General features: G+C 40.2%; 1 long non-coding RNA gene and 1 pseudogene across 1 annotated transcript; one reads left to right on the forward strand and one right to left on the reverse strand.

The window, feature by feature from the left end:
* The first annotated feature begins 13,801 nt into the window (after window positions 1-13,801).
* LOC122065831 lies at window positions 13,802-14,483 on the forward strand. Its single transcript, XR_006136121.1, has 2 exons — window positions 13,802-13,921; window positions 14,023-14,483. It is a non-coding gene; the product is annotated as an uncharacterized LOC122065831 (long non-coding RNA).
* A 4,037-nt stretch (window positions 14,484-18,520) lies between these two features.
* On the reverse strand, window positions 18,521-21,982 carry LOC122065841 (annotated as a pseudogene).
* Window positions 21,983-24,261: the final 2,279 nt, after the last annotated feature.

Here is a 24,261-nt window from a genome sequence, read left to right on the forward strand (position 1 = left end):
TCCGCTTAAGCCTAAAAATAGCCTTCCCTAGCCAAAGCTCTGTCCGAACCCATATCCGAAAGTAACCGTTCCTAGCTAAAATGTGTCCAATATTATCACACTCAGCATCTCTTGAGAAAGGAAGTTGGAGGTTAAGACCATATTCCCCTAAGCCGGGGGAATCCACAAGAAAGTTCGTACTAGCATCAACCAGGGGGTCCACACCTCTTGACCCAAAACAGGTGTTAAGCTTAAGTATAATTTCTCAATAGACTTAGCCATGCATGTGGAATAGGAATAATTGTATGTTCGTTCTTAAGCATCTAGTAGAAGACCGGTTCAACCGGGTAAATTGGGTGCCTAACACCTTCCCAATTCTACAACCTAACACTTACCCTAGATCTCTGGACCAGACCAACTATTGGGCCGTTTTCTCAGGAATTGGGGCCACCCCCAGGTCCTAGGCCCATAATCCAAGGTGGCAAGTCCAAACCCTTTTGCATGATCCCGATCCCCTTATTGGACCATCATCAAACCCCCGTTTTGAATGAAGAGCTTTACACTCTTACAAAATAAGTATCCACATATCTTTGAGCGATGATACGGTGGTACAGGGCCAGTAGGGTAAGCACACATGACACACACCTCCTCCCTCATAAAAGAGAAAGAGAAAGAGAGGACAGAGGATGGAATCAACGACGCATAAGTACATTTTTCAGCCGCTACCCTCACAGTGGCGACTCCATTGGGGATTAATGTTAAGCTTCCGACACTAGATTCTACCTCTAAATGCAAGAAAATTTTCCACCGCATTTGTTTGAAAACATGTTTGGCTAACCCCATGTTTGTAATTGTATTCGCTAACCACATCATGCATTATACTCGAAGTGAAACCATTTGGTGAGGGACACCCTGTCATTCCTGTACCCTCGGGGAGGTTAGTGCATGTCATGGAGAGTACTTTGAGAGCAAATGATCACTGCTTCCTGTACAAGGGTGTGGGGTATTGTTAAATGGTGAGAATGTTCATAGTTGTGCTAGCACCCTCAGGGAGGTCCATGCATTTTTTGACATTTTGAGATCGAATAATGATATTCTCACATTACACTTTTACACACAATCACTCACAGTTCCACCACCCCGTGGCCAGTTACTTGACCTTGTGCGTAGTCACGAGTAATGGGCAAGGAAGTCACCCTCTTGATCTCGTATCTATGGGTATATCAAAAGGATCAGGTACCTTGCGCATATAGATCCTGTCAAGGAAGCCTTGTCGGTCCTATTGCATCCACCACATACTCGCATCATGTAGGAAATAGGTGGAGAACACTAGGAATGTCACAAGATGATCTGTAGAATTTGTTCCTGATAAAGATTTCCTGGCTGAATCATCAAGGAAAGCAAAAACCTTGAGTCAACAGGGAGATAACCTTCCTGATGATAAATTTGAGTCAGTTTTAGAAAATCCCATTCCCTAGAGAGTCACACCCACAACATGAGAATAGTGCTAAAAATTTAAACACTTTGGTGAGGTCATGGGAAACTTCCATATGCATTGAATAAAAGAAAAATGATCAATCTTGTGAAAATCCTAACAGTGAAAAAAGATCTGGCAATGTTTCTGATGTGGGTGTTGGAGTTAATCAGAAGGACAGAGATCAATGCCCTGCAGATCTGACATTCGGTTAGTCTCAAGTTCTAATATCCTGTTCTCTTCTAAATCTGTTTTTTTTTTTTTTTTTCACATGATTCTGGTTTTCAAATGAGCTTTTGAACCTAAATCCAGAAATATGAATCGAAACTCATCCAGTATCATGCATAGCTATTTAAATTTTATTTTCTTTTCTCATTATGTCAACAGATCACCAAGAAAATTTTCTTTTCTTTTCGTTGTCAATCAAGCACCTATAAAATCTTTATTTTTTTCTTTTCTTATCTTTTCTCTGCTACCAAACATAGCCTTAAAGGCAGCATCTAGTATCAGAAGCTTGACATTTATCCCCAGTGGAGTCGCCACTGTGAGCGTAGCGGCCGGAAATGATGAAATGGCTCTCTTCCCCTTTTTTTTTTGGGGGGGGTAGGGCTTGCATCGATTTCGCCCTCTCTCCTCTCTTTCTCTTTTTAGTGAGGAAGGGGTGTGTCGTGTGTGCTTTGATTGCCGGCCCCACACCATCGTATCGCCACTCGAAGATATGTGGAGGCCTATTTCGTAAGAGTGTAAAGTTCTTCATTCTAGACAGGGGGTTTGATGATGGTCCAATATGGGGATCGGGATCATGCAAAAAGGTTTGGAGTTGCCACATAGGTTATGGGCCTAGGACCTAGGGGTGGGCCCAATTCGAGAGAAAAGGGCTTGATAATTGGTCTGGTCTAAAGATTTAGGGTAAGTGTTAGGTTATAGAGTTGGGAAGGTGTTAGGCACCCAATCTGCTCGGTTCAACCAGTCTTCCTACTAGATTCTTAAGAACGAATATTTTTCACAATTATTACTATTCCATATGCATAGCTAATTAAACTAAACAAGGTCTACATAAAGTTTACATGATGACAATTTGGTTGAGAAACTATACCTGAACTTAACCCCTATTTTGGGTCAAGAGGGATGGACCCCTGATTAGTACTGGCTCAGACTATCTTTCGTGTTCTCCTAGATTAGGGGAAGATGGTCTTGACCTCCAACTTCCTTTATTGAGAGATGCTGATAGTGATGATATTCGGACAGGGTTCTAGCTAGAACGGTTACTTTCGGATTTGGATTCGAACAAACCTTCGGTTAGGGAAGGCTATTTTCAGATTTGGATTCGGACAGAGCTTCAACTAGGGAAAACTATTTTGGGGTTTAGGATGAGGTGGCACTCTATTAGAGCTTCCATTGGGAATAGACTAGGGAGGGCTAAGCTGAGGTGGCACTCCGGAGCTTCCGCTGGGAATGGCTACTTCTGGAAATATTCCAGGGGCACTCAGATAGGGCTTCTGCTAGGAATTGCTATTTTTGGAAAGAAACAGATTGACCTAAAAATGGATTGAAGATCTCCAAAGCCCCAAAGAACACTTTGAAGATCTGGACTGAGCTCCGAATCTTGACAAAGATCTCTTTGTAGACTCGAAGAACCTCAAGGGGGGTTTCTATTTCTGGTAAAACTCATGAACACTCAGAGGAGGGGATTGAAGAACACACTATTTTTGGCAAAAATTGGATTGGACTAAGAACTTGGATTAAAGATCTTTAAAGTTCCGAAGAACAGTTCAAAGATTCGAACAAGATTTCGGGTCTTGACAAAGATCGCTCTGAAGACTTAAAGAAAATCAAGAGGGGGAGGGGAGGAGAAAGGGCAGAGCTTCACTATTATAGAGTGAGATGGGGTCGTTTTGTGTGTAAAATCCAAAGGAGGGGAGTATTTATAGGTTTTTCGGACCAATGGGAAGGAAGGATAATTTGTACCCAATGGACAGAAAAGGGTTCTTAGACTAAAATGGGTGAAGCAGGCTTCTATCCAATAGATAAAAGGGGTTTTTGGACTAAAATGGGTGAAACAGACTTTTATCCAATGGGTAAAATGCGGGTTTTAGGGAGAGAGACTTCTTAGCCAAAAAGTGGGATTTTGGTCTCAAATGTGAAAAACCAATCTCGGCCATTACCGACGGCACGCAAGATTGGGCCGAAGTGCACGGGGCATGGTCAGTATAGGAGGGTAGGCAATGGGGCAATATCATGGGTGTGCGGCATATGGCATGCTGGTAGTGGCATGAGTGGCATGGGTATGCGGCATTATGGTATGGGTGAGCAGCACATAAGGCTGGTTGGGGCAGTAGACATGGGCAACAAGCATGGGCAGCAGCCATGTGCTTCGGCCATGGGCAGCAGCTGGCAAAGGGGTGCACATGGGCAGAGGGGCCTCGGGCATGGGCCTACAGGGGCGTGGGCATGAGCAGAGGTGTGCGGGCTGGCTAGCACACATGTGCTGTAACCCATGGGCAATAGCCATGTGCTGCGGCCATGGGCAGCAGGCACGCATGTGGGATGGCTTGTTGGCTAGTATCCGTAATCATGGATTTTTTTGATGACGATCATAGGAGATCCGTAGGTCCGATTTTGATGTACTATATTTCATCGAATCGTAATTTCAAGCACTATCCATCTATATGTCATTTTAACCAGATTCATTCGTATATAAAAAGTTAAAATTAGACCCTCTTCTCTCCCGCATAAGGGTTTCCAGGGTTTCAGGTAGGAGAATATTTTTGGATTATCTGGGTAGTCATGGGATGAATTTTAGGGTGTTTGGGATAGGTAGGGGATTTTTCCAAGTTTCCAACGGGCCTGTCAGTGTGCGCGACATACGTATCTAAAAATATAATTTTTCAGGGATGATTGTGGGAGATTCGACGGTCCGATTTTGATGTGGCATATATCTTCAGAACCGTATTTTCGAGCACTATTCATCTATATGGTCATCTTAACCAGATTCCTTTGTATATAGAAAGTCAAAATTGGACCCTCTTCTCTCCCCACGAGGGGTTTCTAGGGTTTCAGGTAGGGGAATGTTTCCATCATCATCTCTATTGATCAGAAGCTGGGAGTCACGTCCAAGATCCACATTTCATCATAGCCAGAGGAGGGTGACAAAATTGGGTGTCTACAGTTATCCCTTGCTTTATGGGCATACCGGACTTCTATACGATCCTCGACAGGGGCAACCCCTTTCTCTTTGGTATATGAGGTTGAGGCAGTTCTACCTATGGAAATCCTGGTACCATCCCTAAGGGTGATCCTTGATAGTCAGCTACCTGAAGGAGAGTGGGTGAAGGCCAGACATGACTAGCTCAATTTTCTCTATGAAAGGCATATGAAAGCCTTGGAGAATTTGAAAAAATATTACTGAGAATGGCCAGGGCCTTCAACATGGATCAACTCAAGAAGTATTATGTCTGAAAGGATGAAAGGGCCTAAACTACGTCAAACCTAATTCCTTTTGAGGGATACGTAAGCAACTTGACATGTGCAAGTGCGGTCTCAACCATCTAAAGGCAATAAATTGGTTCCTCGATTAATAATCAGAGTATCTTAAAAGATCATCATAGTTTGTGTCCCCCAAGAATTGCCATTTGGCATGAAAGACCATTAGGTATCTGTCATCCACCCATTGGTCCATCACTTCTTATCCAAGATTTTATCTCCCAAGGATTACCATTTGGCGTAAAAGACCATTAGGTATCTATCATCCACCCATTGGTCTGTTAACCCTTATTCAGGATTCCATCCCCTAAAAAAAAATTGCCACCCGGCATCAGTTTATCAAAGTCAATTTATTCCCCACCCTTGATCTGTCAAAAAAAAAAAAAAAAAGAGCTTGATGCAACAGTGGTAAAGGCTTATCTGAGTCATTAGCTAATGAGTAATGCTTTGATAAATCATCATATCTCTTTTGTTTGTGACGGTTTCAGGAAAAGTCATGAGCTCGTTGGATGAGACGTTGAGGAAATGGACCTTGTACATAAACATGAGGGCACTAGGATTGTTGGAATCCATGAATGTGTCATTTCTCGATCGGATCGGGCGTGCGAAATTACATCATCATCAGTTACTCCGGAAAGTGCCTCAACAATGGGATGCCAACCTACAAGTATTTCGATTTGGATTAGTAGAGATCTTCCCAACTCTCAAATAATTCTAGTTTTGTATATTATCCCCACCCAAAGGCAGGTTGTTCCAACCATCTTTGAAGAAAGATAATTCAGAGGAAATTCAATACTTCTTTGAATGGAAAGAAGAGGAAGTGAAGCAATTTGTCAAGTACGCGAAGATTGACATTCTGAAAGTGGCCCAGATCTTCATCCAATATCTACCAATGGGAGCATCAACAGAGATCACAAGATGCTTATTTACTTTGCATGATAGCTCGCTATATTCTCTGAACTCTCAGGCGTGGTGCACTACCCGTGCTAATTGAGGTGGTAAAACAGTTGAAGCAGGTAGATGACATCATCCCTACAGTTCTTGCAAAAACATTCAAGGGATTCGATGATAGGAACCATGGCCATAGATTCGGACTAGATCATTATCAAGGGAGTCCTGCTATTTTTTAAATTTGGCTCCTAGAGAAAATGAAGTTAACCTAGCCATTAAAAGGAGGCCCACTCAAAGCTCTTTACTACCAGAACAAGAGGAAAGTTTTAGAATTCAACATTATCACTGATTGAGAGAAGTACCTGCAGGAAAAGACTGTGCAAGATATCGTATGGAGATGTCCAGGGAGGCCATAAGAAAATTTTTTGATGAAGACCCCCGGCTACAATTATGTCAGGTTGATGGAATTGACTCACACATCATTTTATTTGCCTATGTACATCGGCCAACAATATGGGCTCGAGATGACGGACCCAGAGGAGTTAGTGAACTTTCACCCACCTCAAGAGTTGTCTCCCCAACTTGTTACTCACCTATCCTGTCTATGGTTAGAAAATTATTCCTCTTTTCATGTAATTAACTTGGCAATAGAATAAGGAAATATTTGGATGCTCGTGTTATCCTGATTATTCTAATTATTACTTAAGTTATGGAATTGATTATGCCTAAACATTGCAAACCATAAACAAAAAAAAAAGATTTTCTTTGTACAAAAGACATGTTTTCATTCATAAGATGCTAAAATAAAATGATGAACAAACAAGGGGGAAGGGAAAAAGAAAAAGGAAAATATACATGTGTTTGTGTTTATAGGAAATACAGGAACAAATCCCTATGGGTCAAAAATCAGCATCTGAACCATACTTTGGATCATCCCCATGGAGTACCGAGGAATCTGCGGATGCTAGTCCAGTCTGCTTTAGTCTCTGTGTCATGTCCTGAATCAGTGCCTCCTGCTGTGCAATTTCCTACTCGTAGGAACTAACTTGGCTCTCCAAGGCGACAATCCTCCCATCTTAAGGAATATAGGAAAGGATCAAAAAGAAGAATAATGAAAGAAGAAGGGAAAAAAAGAAAAAGGGGAAAGTATGAATTACCTTGGCAACCATCACCTCACACAGGCCATAATGCATCCTCCTGATCTCAGAATAGACCTCCAGAGACACCTGAGAAAGAGCTTATCAGCCAAGGAAAGTCAAGAGTCAATTGAAGAATGATAAGATACTCACATAGTCATAAGGAATGGGCAGCCCAAGGGAAGCATCTATATCTATTTTCTGCTCCAAAAGATGAGGGAGACTGGGGTTGGCCTCATTGGGTTAGCACCAAGCTGGGAAACCACGAAAGGGGATGTTAGCAACTCTGAGAGACCCACCTGCACTGGTAGAGGGTCTAGCTTGTGAAGGATCAATAGCACTGGCGTGCAACTGAATAGTAGAAGGGTCTACACGTTGCACTCTACCCTAAAAGAACATTAGTAAAGACCAAAACAAGAAAGAATTTGAAAAAAATACTCAAGAAAGGGCAACATACCACTGGACCATCAGGAACAAGAGAGGTGCATACTGTCTCCTCCTCCAGGAAGGCTCTGTAGTCCCTATCCCGATCAAAAAATGATTCATCCCATACTCCGTCAGCCAAACTCTCCATCTCGTCAATAGGGATGATCTCTGGGCAATTCATAGTGAGTGGAGGAAGACCGAGGAGAAGTGTGACTTGACATCCTACCACTGGGGAACTACTCTTTCTCCTAGATACTAGACGTGGCCCTATCTGCCCAAAAAAGGACCCAATTCTCGGATAAGTGTCTAGCCAATGCAACTCCGTCAGAATTTGGAAATATGAAGCACTGGAATGGTCTCCAAGTGACCTGCAAATCCAAGAAAAAGTAAGTACAACACAAGATAAAAGGGATTTCAGTGTCAAATGTGGCAAACCTCAGTGAGATCGTTCAAAAGAGAATGAGCAGTGGTCCCCAGAGGATGGCGCCGAGCCCTGAGCACCTGATTACCTCCCCACCTTGTGGCTATAGGGAAGAAAAATGCCTGAGGATTCCTCAGTCTAGGAGCTATAATCCCTAAGTGCTCAAAGCACCAAGGCTATTTCAAGAGATTAAAGAAAGAAAGTGCAATCCAAATGAATGAAAGGAAATAGGTACAAGAAGGAAAATTACCTGGAGAATGAAGCCCGCTCTTGAGACCTCGATCTCCATATGACAATAGGTCTAGGATCCGCAAGAGATATGCATAGGTGGCCCCACGCCAATCCTAAGAATCTACAATCTCAAGATTCTGAAAGAAGAACACCAGGCGAATGTCTACTCCCCCTCGGAGGTCACTAAAAAGACACTGACCCACAGCAAACAGCCAGAAAGAATGAGCCACATGTGCTATGTTGCCTGGGCTCACCCACAGATGGATATGTGTCTGGTCAGTTCTCTACCATCGTGCACTGATCTCCCCTAGATGGATGTGTCTGGTCAGTCGCAATGGTAAGGCCTGTCAAGTCTGCAAACTCCCTAACAGTCGGAGTCTCGGGTAGGTTCATAGGTCTACCCCCAAATAGAATGCCTATCAAGGCATAAAGCACCGAGGTGTGATGGTGATCTCGCCAACAGGAAGATGAAAAGAATGAGTACTCGGCGACCACCGCTCCATCAGGGCCCCCACCAGTTCTGGATTGAACTTTCGGGTCTCTTCAAGGGCTAACCGGCACAGGTATGATGTATCAACCATCTCCTTCACTCTATGAGGAAGTATCCTGTACCATGACTGAACCATTTTTGGATGGCCATATAGGGCCAACGTAGGTGGTTCCCTCCCCTCATGCTAATGGAAATAAAGAATAAAAAACAAAAACAACATAAAAGATTAAAAAAAAAAAAAGAATAAAAGATGATCAAAATAATGAATGAAATGTAAAGACTTACCCAAGAACCCCCATACGGAGTTGTAGATGTGGTTCCGACTGTTATGAAGAGTCTGCCCAGAGTACCAATCAGCCAGGCCCTCATCCCTTTGGAAAGAACTACTACAACCCTCCTGCTGGATTTCTGCACAAGTCTTTCTCTTTCTTCTTTCAGCCATATTTTCTAAAACCACAAGAAGCCCCAAAAAAGTTTTCCAATTTGTACAAAAGCCCACAAGAATTTCAAATCCTCCAAATGACTCCTCCCTCAAGAACAAGATGAAGAACTTCAAGAACAAAATGAAGAACTTTAAGAAAAACTTGAAGGTTCTAGAAACCTGAACCCACTCACTCACGAATCGTTCTCCACTGAGAAAAGTTAGAATGAGGAATGAACAAAGGAGAGAAGACCATTTTATAGGAAAAAATTTGTTTTCCCAAAAAAAAAAAATTTGAGATTCCAAACCCAAGGTGCAATTCAAAGTTTCTTACTGCAAAATACCAAATTTGAAATTATTTTGGTGGTAGTTGCAGATTATTCACATGAGAAATGGAAAGTGAAAATTAAAAGGAAGGTAAAATTCAAATTCATGTGGTGGGTGAAAATTATATCACATGAAAAAGAGAAAAGTAAAGGTCAAAATTTTATTAATGAATAAAAGAATTTCTCATGGTATAAAAGAATTTCTCATGGTCAAAATTCAAGGTAAAAAGAAAAAATCAAGATCAATGGTAAAAGAAAAATCAATGATAAAGGAAAGATTCCAAATCAAGGGTAAAAAGCAAAAAGCAAGATCAATAGTAAAAGCTAGGTTTTAAATCAAAGAACCAAAAATCAAGAAATCAAGGGAAAATCAAGAAGAGAAACAATTTCATTAACCTGGCCCCAGATGGCCCAATTGCATTTACCCGGCCCCAAGGGGCCCTTTCTCTTTGTATCGGCTCCAAGTGACCCGATCTCATAGACCAAATCCCTGAACTAGCACATGTGAAGCCCAGCTAAGGAAAATCCTAGAATCAAACATTTTCATTTGTTGAAAGATTGAAAGAGCAACAAATTTCTCTCTTGTAACCATCAGTCCTAGATAGTCCATATTGGCTCGAAAGACCCAGCCTGGAGACTAAATCCCTGAACTAGCACATGTGAAGCCCAACTAAGGAAAATCCAAGAATCAAATGTTTTTTCTATTACATGATTAGAAGAGCAGCGAATTTCTCTCTTGTAACCATCAGTCCCAGATAGCTTAGATTGGTTCAAAAGACCCAGTCAAGAGACCACATTCCCTGAACTAGCACATGCGAAGCCCAGTTAAGGGAAATCCAAGAATCAAATGTTTTTTCCTGTTACAAGATTGGAAGAAGTAGCGACTTCCTCCCTTGTAACCATCGGTTCCAGATAGTTCAGATTGGTTCAAAAAAACCAATCTGGAGACCAAATTCCTTGAACTGGCATATATGAAGCCCAGCTAAGGAAAATACAAAGATCAAAGTACTAACATTTTTTTTGCAGGATTGGAAGAGCAGCAAATTCCTTTTCTATAATTAGCAGCTCAGGTAAGTCCTAAAACTCTAAAGAAGAAGTTGAGAGATATTATCTGTTGCATTTTTCAACTCCATCATAAATGAGCAAGATGATGGCAGTACATGCTTCGGGTGACAAAATGTGGTCGTTCTTTTCTTTGCCCTTCGGTTGTTGGCATAGGCCTTGGCCAAAGAGGAGCATTCTGTAGACAGCCAATTTTGTCACCCTCCTCTAGATATAATGAAATGTGGATCTTGGACACAACTTCTGACTTTTAATCAACAGAGATGATGGACTAAAAAAACCCAAAAACATTCCATTACCCGAAAACCCTAGAAACCCCACGTGGGAGAGAAGAGGGTCCAATTTTGACTTTCTACATACAAAGGAATCTTGTCAAGATGACCATACAAATGGATAGTGCTCAGAAATATAATTTCGACAATATATGACACATCAAAATCAGACCATCGAATCTCCCACAATCGTCCTCGAAAAATCATATTTTCCCTTACGTACACTGTGCACACTGGAAAGCCTATTGAAAACCTAGAAAAGTCTCCTACCTACCCAAATACCCAAAAATTCATCCCTTACCTACCCAAATACCCCAAATTAATCCCCTACCTGAAAACCCTGGAAACCCCGCATGGAAGAGAAGGGGGTCAAATTTTGACTTTAATATACAAAGGAATCTAGTCAAGATGACCACACAGATGGATAGTGCTCAGAAATATGATTCCAACGATATATGACACGTCAAAATTGGACTATCGGATCTCTCGTGATCGTCGTCAAAAAAATCCATGATAGCACGCATTGGCCAGTAGGCTAGCCAGCATGCATGTTGCACGCTAGTTGCTGCCTAGCATATGCCTGTTGCCTAGCTAGCCCTACCCACATGTATGCTGCGTGCGTTGGCCAATAGGCTAGCCTGCACAGACTCATGCACTCCCCCCTGAATGACCCAGCCCGTACCCCCGTAGGACCTTGCCTACGTGCCCGCTGGTTGCTACCCACGACTATGCCTGCTGCTGCCTAGCTTATGCCCTTACTGTTGCATGTGCCCATGTGTGTGTTGCCCCGCGCACTATGTGCTACACACACATGCTGCCCCTTGCGCCATGTGCCTGACACCAATGCCACTTCCCACGTGCCATGTGCAGCACACCCATGCCATTTCCCACACACCTTGTACACATTACCTGCCCTCCCGTGCTGGCCTTGCCCCGTGCACTTCGGCCCAATCTTGTGCATCACCATCAATGGTCGGGATTGGTATTCCACTAGCCCAGTGGGTGAAGAGATTTCCTCTCCACCCACTTGAGACCAAAAATCCACTTTTTGGCCACGAATTCTTTCTCCCAAAAAAACCCCTTTTACCCATTGGATAAAAGCTCTCTTCACCCATTTTAGTCCAAGAACCCCTTTTACCCATTGGATAAAAGCCCTCTTCACCTACTTTGGTCCAAAAACCCTCTTTTGTCCATTGGTTAAAAATTCTCCCTCCTCCCCATTGGCTCGAAAATCCTATAAATACCCACCCTCCTTTGGATTTGACACACTAAACAACCCCACCTCACTCCATAATAGTGAAGCCCTCTCTCCTCCTCCCCTCCCCCATTTGATTTTCTTCGGGTCTTCGGAGCGATCTTCATCAAGATCCAAAATCTTGTTTGGATCTTTGAAGTGTTCTTCGGGACTTTGAAGATCTTCAATCTAAGTTTTTAGCCAAATCCAAGTTTTGCCAAATATAGTATGTTCTTAGCCTCTCCCCTTTGAGTGTTCTTGGTTTTTACCAGAAATAGAAATCCATCCCCCCTTAAGGCTCTTCGAGTCTACGTAGAGAACTTTGTCAAATTTCGAAGTTCTATTCGGATCTTCAAAGTGCTCGTTGGGGCTTTGGGGATCTTCAATCCATTTTTAGGTCAATCCGTTTCTTTTCAAAAATAGCAGTTCCTAGTGGAAGCTCTGTCCGAGTGCCCTTGGAATCCTTCTAGAAATAGCCATTCCCAGCGGAAGCTCTGCCGAAGACCCACCTCAGCCTAGCCCTCCCCTAGCCTATCCCCAGCGGAAGCTCTGCCAGAGTGCCACCTCAGCCTAGCCCTCCCTTAGCCTATCCCCAGCGGAAGTTCTATCAGAGTGTCACCTCATCCTAAACCTGAAAATAGCCTTCCCTAGTCGAAGCTCTATCCGAATCCAAATCTGGAAATAGTCTTCCCTAGCCGAAGCTCTGTCCAAATCCAAATCCGAAAGTAACCGTTCATAGCCTAAACCTTGTCCAAATACCATCATAGTCAATGTCTCTTAAGAAAGGAAGTTGGAGGTCAAGACCATCTTCCCCTGAGCCAAAAGAACACGAAAGACAGTCTGAATCAGTACTAATCAGGGGCGCACCCCTCTTGACCCGAAACTGGGGTTAAGTTCAGGTATAGTTTCTCAACCAACTTGTTATCATGTAGACTTTATATTGACCTTGTTTTAGTGTATATAGTAGTTTAAATTCAGTCAATGTATATATGTGTGATAACTTAGCCATGCATGTGGAATAGTAATAATTGTGGAAAATGTTCGTTCTTAAGCATCTAGTAGGGTGATCAGTTGAACTAGGTAGATTGGGTGCCTAACACCTTCCCAATTCTACAATCTGACACTTACCCTAAATCTCTGGACCAGACCAAATTTCAGGCTCTTTTCTCAGGAATTGGGCTCACCTCAAGGTCCTAAGCCCATAACCCTAGGTGGAGAATCCAAACCCCCATTTGTATGATCCCAATCCCCGTATTGGACCATCATCAAATACCCATCTTTAATGACGAATTTCACACTCTTGTGAAATAGGCTTCCATGTATCATTGAGCGGAGATACGATGGTGCGGGGCCCATAGGGTAAGCACACACGACGCACCCCCTCCCTCACATGAAAGAGAAAGAGAGGAGAGAGGAAGGGATGCAAGTCCTTTCCCCCCCCCCTAAAAGGGAAGAGAGACGTCTCATCATCTCCGGCCGCTACCCTCACAGGTACCTGTGTTTATATTATTCCACTTTGGTTATGTTTGATGGTTGTGATGGTTACGATACTGCCATCAGAGATCCTGATAGAGATTTAGGATGGGTAAACATCTTAATCACACCATATGTATCCTAGCAGGAGTGTGGTGTGAGATTATGTCATTGGCAATCAAGAATTCTTATTAATTAGAGTCAACAACTAAACTTAAACAATCATTTTTTTTTCTTCAAAAAAACAAATCTTATCATAATAGTAAGATCAAATAAATTAGGGAAAAATAAATAATAAAAGTATTATTTTTCCTGACAAAAAGAAGGGATTCAAAAGTCATACAACAATTTTTTAACCTTAAAACTAACCAAAATAAAGGGGTACAATTTACAGCACTTTTGTAACTCCATTCATTACAACGCCAATAAATGCTATCTAAATATGTACAAGTTAGAGTACAATATGAATCAGAGAACTTACGTTTTCATGGGAAAGCAAGGGAAAACTGAAAAGGCTATTGGTGAGGAGAGATTCTTAGAAATGGCAGCCACCTTCGGGAAATTCTTCTGTGTAATACTCCTCTTGCTCCTACTTGCAAAAGGTGAGCTTTCTCCTTTGATGCAAATCATGTCCTTAATTGGGTTCTTTATTTTAATTCTTGTATGTTTTGTTTGATTTTTGTGTTTTTAATCAAAATTACAGGTTCTTTTTAGCAGTGTTCATTGGATGACATCACAGTTTCTCAAGTTAAACAACCGGGACAAGTGGTTGAAGGGAAACTAGAGTACCTGGTGATTGTGAATAACAACTGCATATGTACACAGTATAATCTGCAACTCAACTGTGCAGGATTCAAAACCGTGGTGAAGGTTGACCCTTCGATCTTAAGCGTAGATGGGAACTCCTGCCTATTCAACAATGGTCAGCAATATTATGGTTTCACCTCAAAGAACTTCACTTATGCATGGGATACCCCTTCTTCCTTTACTCTAAGCAGCTCTGATATTGCATGTTCTTGAGAAGGAAGATTGGTTATGAAGTTTGGAACTGGCGAAAATGCTCCAGTTGTCTATTGTAGTAGTGTTAATTTTGTTCAATAAGTTTGGTTTGTGTTTATAAACCAGAAAAGAAAACTGAAGATTAATGGATGACAGTTATTATTATATGCCTTTATATGGTGTTAGTCTTGTGTGATAAGAGTCCTACCCCATGAGTCTGTTATGCCCCCTCTGTGTAGAGTAAGGGTGTTTATCGGTTCGGTTTTGGTTTAAATGGTGCGGTGCGGTTCGGTTCACATTTATTTGGCTGAAACCAAAACTGCACCATTTACCAAACGGTTGCTCTTTCTGAAACCGCAACCGTTTAGTAAATGGTTTCGGTTCCATGGTTTTTAAACGATTTCGGTTCACGGTTTTAAATGGTTTCAATTTCAGTTTATTCCATACGATTTTAAGATGGTTAGCAATCAGTTTGCTAGTTTATTCGCATGTCTACTAAAATTTGCTTTTGGTGATAAACAATTCAATCTTGAGTATGTGAAATGCAAACCATTATGTTTTGTTAAAACAACCAAACAATTAAGCAAAAGAAAATATTACACTGAGAAAGTGAAATTCAAACAAAATTACTAATGAACACCGGAGTAGTGGTGGATGATGCTAAGGCAGGAGTAGAAGGTACTGAAAACACATCTTTCAAGGCTTCAAATAATTTATCTTCATCCGTTTCAGCTATATAAAAAAAGAAAACAATTACTTAGAATATGAACCTAATGTCCAAAGAATTTCATACGAGGTTAAACGAAAAAATATTACCCCCAAAAGTTGGTTACTTAATCGTTATACGTGTTAATTGGATCCGTTTTAACGGTTTAAATAGTTTGGTTTTCACGGTTCCATATCGGTTTGAAAACAACAGGTTAAACGGTTAAAACGGATCCGACCCATTTAGCTAATCGGCCTAAAACTTGAAACCAGAACTGAACCATTTACTAAACGGTTTTATGGTTTTGGTTTAAACGGCTCGGTTCGATTTTGGTGAACGGTTTCGGTTTCAAATTCACATCCTTAGTGTAGAGGTCGGTGGCTTCTTCTATTGGCTGGTTGGTTGCTTTCTCCGTTGACATGGACCCACTTATCATTGGTGGATTGGTCACTATTTGGGATGAGGTGAGTGATCTTGTAACGGTTAACCTAATCATGGTCGGATTCTGGTAAAATAATCATCTAACCTGGCCATGGTTAGGTCAGTTGTCCGTGGTCAAGTCTAAAAACAGTTACGAGCACCACTATCCCATGATCAAGTATAGGTTCTATGTGGAAGACTCGTGCCCGCACGTGGGATATGGATGATGGAGGTGGTCTACTGAAGCTATGACCCCTGCGATTAACAATGTGGAGTCAGTTCCATAAAAGATGATCATGTGTGGTCTGAATGCTCTCAATCATGTATAAGATTATAGTTGAGGTCAACGAGGATAACACCGATCAATCCTGGGCTGTGATCAGAAGGTAGACCTAAAGCTTTAAGCTAGAGCTCTGACCCAAAGAGACACATCCATCCATACAAAGAATCAATAGAAAGAGGCATGCCCCGTTTGGTAATTCCAAATTGTTAGTTTAGTGCCCTTGCTATCGGCAATGCGCCTCCTCATTTCTATACTCCTTGGAGAAGGACATGAGACTGTCCTTTCTCAGAGGTATAATGGTATATCACAGAACAAGATTAATTGATACAAACCTCTTACCTTTATAAGGTGTAGAAAAGAAATGTTATTTGACCCGAAAAAAAGAAAGAAAGAAAGAAATGTCATTTATTTTTGGGAAAATTAAAGGATTTCACAATTATGCGCTTCATTTGTAAAACTACTTTTCTACCCAAAAAAACAAAGAAGTTCACAAAACTGCCCAGCCCATATTCACTTCAACAAATTTACTCAAAACAAAGGTATGTATCATGAATCTACCCATTCAAAGAATCTATAAGTTTCTTTGACATTTTTTACCCTAAATTTCTCTCCATTGGTCTCTATCCTCTCATGATGTGGCGCTTGATGCACTCATTTGATGTTCACAAAATTTGAGGTTTTCCTTATGTCTACTTTTTCTTTTATGACTGGACTTTATTGTACGCATCAGGATATATCACCTGAGTATGCTAGTGTCCTATTCGTAAGTAACATTTCATTTTTTCATGCTCCTATTTTGGGCTTTTCCTTTATGGGCATCTTATGCAGGGCTTCAGTGTTTTGCATAGAGTTAATTAATGTGGTGCCACTCTCTTTAAATCTTACTTCATTGATAGCAAGGGATCTTGTCTCTTTTAACTTAGCCCTTTTTTTATTCATTCATTCACGGAATGTAAGTCATATAACAAAGCATGGTTCTTGATTCACTAGGTCTTTGTTTACCACTATTATCCTACGCTTCGGTAGTACGGTTAAAGGTTGCAAGTAGTGAGGTTCTGTTCGCTTCTCATGGGCTTAAAACTACCGTCAAAATGACACTGGAATTGGAGTGTACTTCAATGCTATTGCATTGGTCTCCTGAGTTCTTCAGTGGAGCTGCGGAGGTTGATCTCATTCACTAGTGACAATTGTTTGCTCTATGACCACACAGAGAAGCATTTGTATATAATATGTATATTAGATCCTCTTCAATGAATGGAGTAGGTAGGAAAAGCCCAAAATTTCCACTGCAAGGTTGATTTGAAATGTTTGAATTTCAGGAATATATTATTATCTTAAGTGTTATGTTTGTCTTGAATTCTTGACCCGCTCCGACATATTTTGGTGACAACTCGAATGAAAAGTTTTCTGAGATCTGTGATAGAAGCACAGGGGTTGGGCAACCTGATGGGTCAGCCCTTTACTTGAAGTATATATAATGTACTGTTGTCTTGTTGAAAAAGTCATTGTATTTTGGGGGTTTATTGAGCTAGGGTTTCAAAGCGAGTTTTCTCGCCATTACTCGGGTGTAATCTCTCTTATGCATAATGAAACATCTTCTTCTTCGCCTAAGGACGTAACATACCACCCTAGTGTATGAACCTCGTTAAATCTCTGTGTCGTGCGAATCTTTTATCTATTTATTTTCATATTTCTTGGTGTTTGATCTAACATTAAGGATGTTGGTTCATGTAAATTTATCCACAGCATATGAGTTTTCTACTCTATTTAGAGCTGAACAAACTTTTTTTCTGTGGTGATGTCTTTGGGACGGTTAGTTGAAACTATTTCTTTCCCTTTTTTCACCAGCTGTCTCAGTTTGCAAAGACCTTGGTCTGTAACTGCCAGATCCGGATTGAATCCTGGCTCATCAAATATGTTCCTCCGCTAAGCCCTAACCCCCCCACCCTGTGGCACTGGCAGAGTAGATCAATTTCGTTAGTCCAAAAATTTGGGTATGTCGACTGCATCAGAGCCACCACCAGTGGTCATATTGATTTGGTTGATACATATGCACACCAGACTCCCTTTACTCACTTTTAATGCTAATGTTGCTAAGAAGAGAAGGAGAGCATAAGGTAGTGTTTCATGCCGTTCTAAATGCAGTTTGATTAAATCCCTTCATTGCTCCTCACAAGCAAAGCCCTTTGTCCCTTGTTACTGTGAATCGGTGGCTGATGCGAGTCCCTGCAGAGGTTGATGGTGCTATCAATTAAGAGCAGAAGACTTCCTATATGGCTCCATAGTCTATTGAAATGTGAAAGTCTCAGATTTTTTTTTACTTTCTCAGCATCTTTGCCAATTATTATATTATTTTCATTTGTACACCTATAATCCTTAAGGCTTACTTTTTTTGCAACAGATAATATTTTACAGGAATGGTCCTAAAAGCAAAAGAAAATCATCTATTTGTTCTAAGAAGGTAAAAACTATTTTCTTAAATACAGTACAAAAATTTTAAAAACAACTTACATTATAATTCCTGGATGTTGTTTTCTCTCGTCCCCCCACCCCCCCCCCCAAAAAAAAATAGATAAATAAATAAAAAGGCATCTTTGTCAAATGCATTATTTTCCTCACTCAACCTGTTCCTGTATATGCTTCTTTGTCATGTGCAACAAAAAATAGAGGATAAATCTGCTTTTTCTCATGTAAAATTAGAAGGAAAAATGGCTTGGATACATAATTAATTTTATAAAGAGAATTCAAATTTTCTAGAATTTTTTCCCTGGCAAACAAACGATTCCAAAGGTAGAGGAAAAAAGCACTTTTAACTTTTTTCATGTTTGATAAAGATTTCCATATAACTCCATTTGGTCCAACTACCTACAAGCTGGAATACGAATATTTGGAAGGTGAGCAAATACAATTGAGAAAGGAGCAACTGATATTGACCCTGATGAATTTACAATTACAGGTTCCAAGGTAGGTATATCCCCAGGTGAATTTACAGTCAATATCTTCCCATTTAGAAGCATAGTTTGGCTATGCAAGTTCCCATCCTTAGCAGTCAGGTGATACACCTCCCTCGTGACTCCATTATGTTCTGAACTCCAGTTTTTATTGAGGACAGCATCTTCAATTGCAACACTTACATCAGTTGTGGTGTTACTGTCGAGGTTGATCAATAATAATATGATTCCTTTCTGTTAGATTGAAGTCAAATCAATAAATCTGGTAAGAGGACTTTAAGATCATTCATTTAGACAACTGTTCTCCAACTTACAGATTGTTTTGCACAATGTGAATATGCTCTTATGTTCTTAGTTCCAGTGAAGTTTGTCGATAGGACTGTCCTTCCCATCAAGCGGTGCCAAAGGAGAGTGCTGCACAGTGAGGAAATCATATGATCAATAACCCATAATAACTGTCTTAGACTTCCATTCTTCCATTGGACTTAAAGTGCACTAATGGTATGGAATTGAAGTATCTATCAGTCAAATCAGGTTTAGCAGATGCCTCCTTGAACAGGAGATACAAAACTTGTACAGGAAAGTCTTTGTATGGGTAAAATATCCAATCTAGTGAAAGAAGTTTGTAGTTCCCTGAAATCAAAGACATTTTTTTATTGAATTCAGTTGAAACTCGGTGAGAATAAAATATACCAGCTCTGATCACTGACAGATATGAAGCTAACAATTTAGAAGTGGGAGCATAACCTGTAGTAATCAGGATTTGGGACAAAGGTGGTTGTGTTGAGTAAGCCATAGTTTCCACCAATCAATGTTAGTCTGCAGTATGTTTTAGTATCATAAGATGCTGCCATGCCTAAGCTGATCCAAGTACCTATTTTGGTGGTCAGAAACTAGTCAATATTAGAAGATATATCCAGCAAGTTAAGTTTTCAGCTTGAATCATTAGTATACATACCAGAAACTAAATACAAATGCATTGGTAACAAGATTATGGCCACTGTTATATGCTCCTCCTCCTTCACCAATCCAAGCAGTTGCTGAAGTTGGAGCTCTTTTTAGCAAGTTTTGGAGAATGGTGAATGTCTGTGCCTCACCATCAAGATAGGATGGGTCAAGGATCTTATCAATCAGATGATCATCAACACCTAAGCCCCAGAAGAGGAAATGTGAAAAGGTTAAACAAAAATTTTGAGCATGGATATTAAAAGGAAATCGAGTCTACATTCTGAGTGACAAACCTTGACCAAGATTATATATCCAGTGATTTGGGTGTTATGTCTACTAGTTCTTTGAACCATCGTGCATGAAATAATCCTCCTGGTGCTATGATTAGTGGCTTGACATGAAAACCCTTGTAGATATCTTGCACTATATTTTTAAGAGAGTTATATCAGATGCATACTGATCGGCTGCAACCTTTGTGCCAACTCCATCCCCACTCAATTTGTTCCCTGATGCATGAAGAAGATTTTAAGATCTTTCCAACAGATTGGGAATGGGTGAGGAGACTACTGACATATATACAAACATTTGTGATCAAGTCGTTGTTCTAATCTCCTTTATTCAAGGAAAAGCACAAGTTGACCCTCTTCACCCATAGACAACCCATTTGTGGGCAAACCAAGTAAAAAAATCTTATGTTAATGTATTTGTTCTTTGCACACCGTCTCTGTTTTCCATGTTATCATTATTTCCTTGAGTACACTTTCCACACAATTTCAATTTCAATAGTTCAGAATTAAAACTTGTAAACTGATTTTATTCTTATAGCAGAACAAGGAGGTCCATGATGGTCTCCTGGACAATATGGATTTGCAACATGAGGCCCTCCATGAGGAGAACCCCTACCCCAGGGATTAACTGCACTCTTCATCCTTCAAATTCCAGTTTCATTATGGTTAAGCTTTTTGCATAATAATAAGTGAATTCTTACTGAGCTCCCAACTGTGGATTGTATAGCCTTTGTTGGCGGTGTAATGTATACAGGACTCGGCATTTGTGGAATTCCAAGACCCTACTGATGAACCATCAGAAGCCCGAGTCCTTCCACTGAGTCTTTAACCCAAAAATTATCTCTGCCCTGAATGAGGAACACAGAGTGAGATGATAACAAAAAATGCATCCAGTCCAGTTCATATCATTGTTAAAAGAGAACTGTTTGTGTTTTCTGAACTGAAAAATAATTAGAAACTTTTGTTACCCAGTCCTTTCGAAGAAATTATTCAGTTGGTCCCATCTAGACATAGGTAGGCAACCTTTGGAGAAGCCAAACATCTCAGAGCTGTTTTTAACAAATGGTTGACAGGGTTGCTGTGGATGTCCAATCTCATATATGACCTTCTCTTGCAAGGTTCCACCCAACCTAAGCTTCAGTGGCTTAAAAGCTGCAAATTTTACCAAGTTAAGGAATTCTTTCTCGCTTTGAACAGTAGTGAAATATGAGAGCCAAATCCAATTAAGAGTTAAGAGACTTGTCTGAACAACATCAGAAGTAGGTATCTTTCACAGCATTTAACAAAAATTTTCTGTTAAGATCCTGCATGTAAACCAAAGCATAAACACATAAATTTTCAGAAATCATTGTGTACATCACTTTAAAGTTTAAACTTCAAACCATTAAAGTCAGATCTCTTCTACCCAAAAAAACATAAGAGTCAGAACTTAATTTATTCTGAGGCACAGTATATACCCACTCAATAGAGCTGAGCAACAGAGGAAGCATAATCTAATAATTCATTGTGTTTCCTCTTACATTTGAGATCAACAAATGAAAAAAAATAAAGAAAAGAGTACAGAAGAGAAGCTTCTGCAGAGAAAGATTACTATTAAATTATTCATCCATAGCAAATACAGAGAAGAGAAAATGAGAGAGAGAGAGATGAAACCCAAAAAACGAAAATTAAAAAGAGATTGTTATGAAGTGGAACTAACTTACCAGATTCAGCAATGAAGCAAGGCCCCAGCTACAAGTCCCATAGTCACATTTTTTGAGTAGCCACCAATCCAATGTGGCACAGATCTTCATCCGTCCTTCCAATGCCCACTTTTCCGTTAATCAAAACAGTTCCTCTTAACAGTTTCACCTCCTGCATTATGAGTAACTACAGTCATGGACCTCTGAATGACAAAAAGCACCGAAAAGATAAAGCTCAGAAGCTGAACCAGAGAACCCATTTTGGGATTCAAAAAAATGAGCTGGATTTCAGACTCTATGAGTGGCTAGGAAAGCCATGGAAGTGCCAAAGGAGGTTATAAAAGAAACCGCCCACTGGAGGATAAGGAAAGCATGAAATAAGAAAACAGAGTTCAGTTGGCACGCGGGATTAAAGTTCAGGTCTCTGGCAATGAGGAAGTTAAGGAATCTTTATTGTTTCGAGGACTAGTGAAAAATCAAGTTCATATATATCTGGCAGGTAAGTTCTCCTTCACTTTGTAAAAATTCCTTTATTTATTTTTACATGTAATTCATTACCAAAAAGAAAGGAAAGGAAAGACGAAGAATTTACAAGCCAAGAAAAAAAAAAAAAAAAAGAAGGAGCCACAAGAAAGGCCGCAAAACCTTAAGGGTGGGGAAGAAGGAAAAGGGTTGGAGGCCCCAAGAGAAACCAATAAGCTTGTTCCTTGGAAAGTCTATTACTTTGTTTTGCCTTTAAAATGAAAGCCAAAGCCATAGGTTAATCGTATATAGTATGGCATGCTACGAGGAAGCAGGAACACATGAGAATTAACTATGGCAGTTCTTAAATTATTTTTCATGCAATGAAGCAGAATCATTCCATTTGGGTGCAAGAGGAATTAAAGTGAAGGGAAGTGAAATTTTTGCACTTATTAAATTCTTGTAATCACTATCTCACCCCATGTGATTATATCTTTAATTCCAAATCATTCTATATTTGATTGTTAAATTTCAATTTACTTTGCATCCCAAATCCATTTGCTATAAAATGTGAATAAAAATTACATTTAAAATGCATCATTAGTAAATATTGTAAAAAGAATTAAGTAATTTATAGAATCACATGGGATCACATGGAGTAATGTTTTCAAAAGTTTCTTTTTTAGGTTCAAAAGTTTCATTTTCTTTCCTTTCTCTTTGAATGTCTATTGCAAAAATTAAAATCATTTATTCCTTTTTTCAGAATTATTTAATTTTTTTTATACCTCTTACTTTGGAGTGGGTTGTAACATGGGTAGGGAATTCATTGAGTACAGAAGACTTCCTCACTTGAAGCAGAAGTCCATTTGTCTGAAATGCCTGAGGTTTTAAGCTTCTGTTTTAATCCAATTTGAGGTTGGATTGAGTTCTACAGACCATAAGTTACCAAACCTCAGGGCAGCTTTTATTTGTTTATTTCGTTTCATACAGAAATAGATTTGACTCAGAACCTAACACCTTTTGTAAGAGGACATGGTGACTAACTAATGCTGCTTCTCCCATGCAAATCAAGCACTGTATCCTTTTTTTTATATTAAAAGAAACGTATAATTGGTCATAGTAGCACTTGGAGCTCTTTTAGGTAGATATAATTAAAACCATTCCTTTTTGGGTTTAATTTTTTCAAAATTTTGAATCCTGTTTCCATTAACAACTTGTTCCCACTCCTTTCTTCCCTCACCATCAAGTCCTTCGTCGGTAAAGAGATAGTAATTGCTGTAAAATTGTGTGTTTTGGCCCACACTTCAGTCTTTGTATTTAAAGGGTAAGATACACTACTGTACATATCTTGAAGAGAGATTATAGGGTATATATATGGTAAATTAGCTCATCTTGGCAAGATTTGACAGTCACACCACTGATTGCATGGAGGGCATGAGCTGTAACATGTGTATCATGTGTGTTATCATCCCCCTCCAAACTAATGGGTGGTAACTACATTAGTTTGGATCTATGTGACTTGAACAATGGTGAGGATAGGCCCTAGGTAAAGATGTTAGCAATCTGGTCCGAAGAACGTACAAGTTGCACCTTGATCTTTTTGGTAAGAACCAATTCACGTACAAAGTGATAGTCTACTTCGATGTGTTTGGTTCGAGCATGAAGAACAGGATTAGCAGCCATGTATGTTGTAGATATATTGTCACAATTGATGATGAGTGGAAGGGAAATGGGAACATGAAGGTCATCTAGCAAATACGAGAACCATAACACTTCCGAAACAGTAACCACTAGAGCCTTATATTCAGATTCCAAGATAGAGCGAGAAACAGTAGGTTGCTTCTTGGATCCCCTAGACAATAAATTTGATCCAAGAAAAGTACAAAAACCAGTTGTAGGTCGTCTAGTATCCTGACAACCAGCCCAGTCAGTGTTGGTGAAGGAAGTGACGATAGAGATTGGACCTGGCTTGAGGTCATTGCTTACGTCGAGAGTGTGTTTGAGGTATCGAAGGATACGCTTGACAGCATCATAGTGGGCAGTTGTGGGTGCATGCATGAACTGACATGCTTGATTGACTGAATATGAGAGGTCAGGGCGAGTAAGTGTTAGGTATTGCAAGGCACCAACAACTTGACGATACTCATGGGGATCAACCAATGTCGACCCATCAACGGCAGAGAGTTTTGAGCCAGAAGCCACTA

The sequence above is a fragment of the Macadamia integrifolia genome, unplaced genomic scaffold (assembly GCF_013358625.1).
Source record: "Macadamia integrifolia cultivar HAES 741 unplaced genomic scaffold, SCU_Mint_v3 scaffold213, whole genome shotgun sequence".
Taxonomy (NCBI): Eukaryota; Viridiplantae; Streptophyta; class Magnoliopsida; order Proteales; family Proteaceae; genus Macadamia; species Macadamia integrifolia.